The sequence below is a fragment of the Delphinus delphis genome, chromosome 5 (assembly GCF_949987515.2).
Source record: "Delphinus delphis chromosome 5, mDelDel1.2, whole genome shotgun sequence".
Classification (NCBI taxonomy): Eukaryota; Metazoa; Chordata; class Mammalia; order Artiodactyla; family Delphinidae; genus Delphinus; species Delphinus delphis.
Genome location: NC_082687.1, coordinates 53,173,497 through 53,179,275, shown reverse-complemented (window position 1 = coordinate 53,179,275; position 5,779 = coordinate 53,173,497). Strand labels below are relative to the sequence as shown.

The window sequence follows — 5,779 nt, the reverse complement described above, 5'->3', positions numbered from 1 at the left end:
GTAAGTCAGAAAGAGAAAAACAAATTCTGTATGCTAATGCATATATATTGAATCAAAAAAAAATGGTACTGATCAACCTAGTGGCAGTGCAGGAATAAAGACGCAGACATAGAGAATGGACTTGAGGACATGGGGGCTGGGGAGGGGGAAGCTGGGGAAAAGTGAGAAAAGCATAGACATATATATACACACCACCAAATGTAAAATAGATAGCTAGTGGGAAGCAGCAGCATAGCACAGGGCGACCAGCTCGGTGCTTTGCGACGACCTAGAGGGGTGGGATAGGGGTGGGATAGGGAGGGTGGGAGGCAGGCTTAAGAGGGAGGGTATATGGGGATATACCATAGGGGATATCAGCCTATGGCTGATTCACTTTTTTGTACAACAGAAACTAACACAGCATTGTGAAGCAATTACACTCCAATAAAGATGTATAAAAATATTGAATAAGCATTTTTAAAATAAAAAAAATGGATTGTCCAAATTATTGCTTGTAAGATTTTCATGCATTGATTCTAAATTCAAAATTATTTGGAAATATGGTAAAGTTATTGAGATTTTTTTCAACATATGTGTAGTGAGATGAAAGGTATAAGAATACACTAATATTGTGGGAGAAAGGAAATTTTAGAGGGAAAGAAGAAAGAAGAAACTTTTTTCCATTTTAGAATTTTTAAAAAATATCTTATTGAACTGTATTATGACTTTGTAAATTATTTTACATGATCTTTCAAAATCAGGACAAAATGAGAAAATATGCATGAATTCAGGTTGAAAATAATTCATACCTCTTTAGTGATATTGTACTTAGCAAGATTATTTTCACTTCAGAAAAAAGAATAACCAATTTATCTTATTGGCCTTCAGTATCTAAGAATTGTCTTGTGTATAACAGACAAGCCATGAAACATAAAATTAGACGGTTGTTTATTTCTTTGGGTTTCACTTACCTTTTACAGGATCCACGTGTTACTTTTTTTGGCAACCACATCACAGAGATATCTCATTATCACTCACGTCAGAATGTTCTCACTACCTGGGAAATTTTGCTGAGTAAATGCTTTGAACTAAACACACCTGGATAACTGAATGGGGCAGAATCAACACAGCTACAAAACAAGGTATTGTCTAAGGCAGTTTGTAACTTTCTCCCAGTTCTAGGCATGCCTGTGTTTTTCCTCCTTTTCTTTTCTTTTCTTTTTTTCTCTTCTCTTTTTTCTTCTTCTTTCTTTTCTTTTCTTGTCTTCTCTTTTCTTTCCTTTCTTTCTTTTTTTTGAGTGTTTTAAGTGTACCTTATGTCAGATTAATCATATTTAATTTTGCACTCCATAGTGTACATATGACAGAGATTTGATAGAACAATTATAAGGAATATTCTCTATATGGTTCTTTCATTGATTCATTTTTCAAAATAAATAATATTTAGACACAATTTTCTGTTAAGGATTTTGAAATTCTTACATATATATATATATATATATATATATATATTCCCTTATGCAGATGTATTTTATTTATCTACGTATACCCTGACTTGCTCTAGAAAACTTTTCAGACATCTTCTTAAGCAAAAAATGTATAGCATCCAGTCACAAGCCATTCTCTTGGAAAGACTCCTCACTGCTTTCAAAACAATCTCATTATTTTTATTTATTTATTTACTTACTTAAATTGAATGAAAGATTCTTTAAATTCTATAGTGCTTTACAATTTTCAAAAGTTTCACATGCATGATTTCATATAATCCCTTAATAAAACTTTTCCTCCCTACCCCTATATTGCCCCTCCTCTTTTCCCTCTCCCCACTGGTAGCCACTAGTTAAAGCAAGCTTATTATTTAAAACACCCAAAAGACAGGCATTAATCACTAAGTAAGGTCTTCAGATATCTTCAGTTTTCACTGTAGGATGTTGGAACTTTCAAGGCTAGGAAAAGGGAAAGTAAGAAAAATTTAATTTAAATTCACCAAGTTTAAAATTTGCTCCACTCAATAAGTCACCATGGCTGAGGTCATGTAGCTAGTAACTGGGAGCATCCAGATGCTAACCTGAGGGTTGTTTTGTATCTAAAGACTAAATTCATTTTACTTTTGTACCTTGCTGTTTTGAAATTTGTTATTTGCTTTATATTTGTGTGTGCTTGTGTGTGTTTGATGATAACAGAGAAGACTTTGTATAGTTTAACAAAATAATAGATTTCAGCTTCAAATAAAAGATTAAATCTGACACCAAATTGTGCAAACAGAAAATATCGCTTTGAGGGAAATCAGATATCTTAGAGAAGAATCTAGATGACACTTTTCTGGACAAGCAGAAACTAAAATGCTTTTTGGGTATTAGCCAAGTCACATAAATGCATAAATCAACAAGAGGCTGTAGGTCAGCTTATGTTGAACTGGAGACTTTGTCCTAGCTAAAGATATTGAAATTCTTTAAAAAGTAATGATCAAACACACAAAACCCCCAACACCAGTAACAGCACTGAAAATTCTGCTGTCTAAACAAAATACCTCAAAAGCCAAGTTCCAGTCATGAAATTCTAGTTTACCATTTAATTGCACACAATAATCAACATCTCATTTTCAAAAGTAAATTCCTGCTTTAGAGATTCACAAACAAGCAGACACTTGACTTCATACATTTTAAACATGAAGTCCTCAATGTAGGGAGAAGAAAACCAATTTGTTTAAAATAACTTCATTATTTCCTGTGAACTAGGAAGGGCTTGCCACTTTGCATGTCATTCTGGTAGTCATTTTTATTTAAGTAAAAAATAATACAATGAAACCTATAAGTATAAATTAAGCTCATTTTAGGTCACAATAACATAGGGGTAAAGATGGAGTCATGCACACATTATGAAAACACTATTTTTTCTGTTTTCACTTCACCTACTGTACAAAAACTTCAGTTGCCCTTAAATTTCTCCAGGATTTTTTCTGGAAATCATCAGCAGATGTCTCAGGTCTAGTCCTAGGCTCCCATGATAACCTCTGATTTCCTCTCTCCAATACTCTTTCAGTATTTGCTCTCTTTATTCACTGGGTTTGACCATTGAACTATGATCAATGAAGGGTAAGGTCATTGCCCTTGAGGAATGAGTTCAGCAGTTTAATCAGGACTGTCTTGGTATCAATTTTGCAAGGTCATTCCTCCAAGACTAGTTTATCCTTCCAGGATGGCAAGTGGGTAGTTAGATTTTGCCTGTAAAAAAATGGTGAAATGACTCAAAACAACACATTAATTAAGTCAACTCAAAGGTCATTCTATGGTTTATTTCCTATTATGTTTCTCAACCAAATTTTGTCCAGTCATGCAAATTAAAATAGATTATCAGAGATTCTGCAATGAAATTATATGATATAATTAGGATAAAATGCAAAAAGTTCTAATAAGTTAATGCTAATAGCATAAGGATATTGCGAATTTGACTACATTTTCAGTTCGTTTATCAAATTCCTAAAGGAAGTTAACAGTTAAACGTTAAATCCCATTACAACTTCAGGTCCAAAGAAACCAAATATCAAAATAAAATTTTCTTGCCCTTGAGAAATAGATGTTTATATTCCAAAGTATTTATTTCAATTTCTAATTCTCCTCAGTCATAGCCAGATGGGTTCTTAGTAATTTAGTAGAAAAAGGAGTTCTTTCAGCAATTGCAGCCTAAAATTTTCATCATTAGACAGGCCTGGTTCTTCAGGGTCTCAGAAAATCTAAGACAAGTTTCTGATGTGCATTACATTAAAAATTTCAAAGAGGTGGTAAGACACAAAAATACCACAATGCCACCACAGTTAGAAAAGAAGCTATTCCCTAAAGCATTTATTCCAGGCAACTTGGGCTTCTGAAACCCAGTACTTAACATGCATCATGATTATACCATAAACTCAATGGCATTTGATGAAAGGAGAAATTATTCCTAGTTTTAACTTTTCTAGGGTGCCAGTTAGATTATAAGGATTCACATATCCAGATACCATGTGAACCTTCAGGGTTCTCTAGGGAAACAAAACCAATAATATAAATATAGGCACACATATGTGCATATATACATATATGTGGAGGGGTACAAGTGACTGTGGGTGTGTGTAAAGAGATTTATTTTGAGAAATTTACTCACATGATTTGGGGGGTTGGCAAGTCCAAAATCCATAGGCAGATGGGAAATCAAGCAAGAGTTGAAGTTGCAGTCCTGAGTCTGAAATCTGCATGGTGGCAGGCTGAAACTGTGGGCAAAGTTTCTATGTTACAGTCCTGAGGCAGAATTCCTTCTCATAAAAACCTAGTTTCTTGTTCTTATAAAGATAATCTCCTTTACTTAAAGTCAACGGATTGGAAACGTTAATCACATTTACAAAATATTTCTGCAGCACCATCTAGGCTAATGTTTGACCAAACAACTGGGCACATAGCCTAGCCAAGTCGACACATAAAATTAACCATCACAGTATGACCTGTGAACTCAAAATTGGCTGTGAACAAACTCCCAGAAAGACGTTAGTTTTCACTCAAGACTTGCTATATTGGAGAGAAGCGAGCATGTGGAGGAATCTATTTAAGTGTGCTCTGGTTAAACAAATGAGTAGCCCATCTGAGGTCATGTCATGGGAGATGGGTATCCCTTGAGTGTGTGTTCAGCATCAGATGGGTCCAAAAGTTAGCCTTTCTACAGCTTCCTCCATGGCCCTGAGCACAGAATAAAATTGGGGTTAATGGTTATACTGTTGTCTATATTCTGCTAAAACCTGATTTCTGTAACACACAGGGAACTAAACTGCTTTGCAGTTTAGAAACTGCCAATACTGTTCTGCCGACCAATCACTAAAAGGCATTAAGGACTCTTTCCCTTATAGGGAGTGTGTGCCCTCAGCAGCTCCAGTTGCGGAAAAGCAGGGCCTGCTACATGGCCTTAGGGCTATAATTTGCTAAGATCCTATGTGCCAGCAATTAAATCTTTGACTTTATTAAGACATAGTAGAAAGTTCTGCTGGCATCTACAAATTCTGTCTTGCAGACCTGAATGCATCCCCTGAGGCCACTCATTTGGCTGCCTTTTGCCTTGGGTCCTTTCCTGGCTCTTCCCAAGGCCATTCTGATGACAACACCGCCTTTGTCCAAGACCTTGTTTAAAAAGAAGCACTCACCTAAGGTTAAATCATGCATAAGCTAGTTACCTCCAAGACCACTATACCATAAGATTGATATAAAGCCTCTCACAAAGGCTGCAGGGGTCAAGACTGGCTCGATATAATCCTTATTAAAGCACCAAGGATTCTCTCCCTTTATACTAAAGTTTAAGGAAGAGAACCAAATGCCCTTCCCATACCAAAAGACTCTACTCATGTATATTTTATATAAAAATTCTGATTTACTTTTCAATGTTCTCAGCCCAAACACAAATGGGTCCTTTAGAGACCTATTAACACTACTTTTCCTGGTCCACCTTCTGCACAATATTAAGAAATATTTTGGCTCTACCTTCAAATGTTTGAAGGTAGAGCCAAAATATTACCATTATTATTGATAGAGGCCAAGCTGGAAAATATGACTTCAGGTCTCAGTCAACCTCAGAGTCAGACAGAATTTATCCCTTAAGAAAGAGTACAGACTTACCCCCAGGAGAAGAGAGTAGCAATGAGAAGAATATGACAGCCATTCTCTCAAACTTTTTATGAACAGAGTGAGTAAAGGAATAAATAATAATTCAAAATGAAAACAACCAAGCTACCTTCACTTTGAGGAAATCTCAGGAATATGCCACTACTGCTGGGCAATGCTCA

The 5,779-nt window shown here is 35.5% G+C and overlaps 1 long non-coding RNA gene across 1 annotated transcript; it reads right to left on the bottom strand.

Moving 5' to 3' along the window:
- Positions 1-1,798: 1,798 nt before the first annotated feature.
- LOC132425422 (uncharacterized) lies at positions 1,799-4,298 on the bottom strand. The gene is made up of 3 exons (XR_009519436.1): positions 4,120-4,298; positions 2,891-3,203; positions 1,799-1,925 (listed from the first exon to the last, which is right to left on the bottom strand). It is a non-coding gene; the product is annotated as an uncharacterized lncRNA (long non-coding RNA).
- Positions 4,299-5,779: the final 1,481 nt, after the last annotated feature.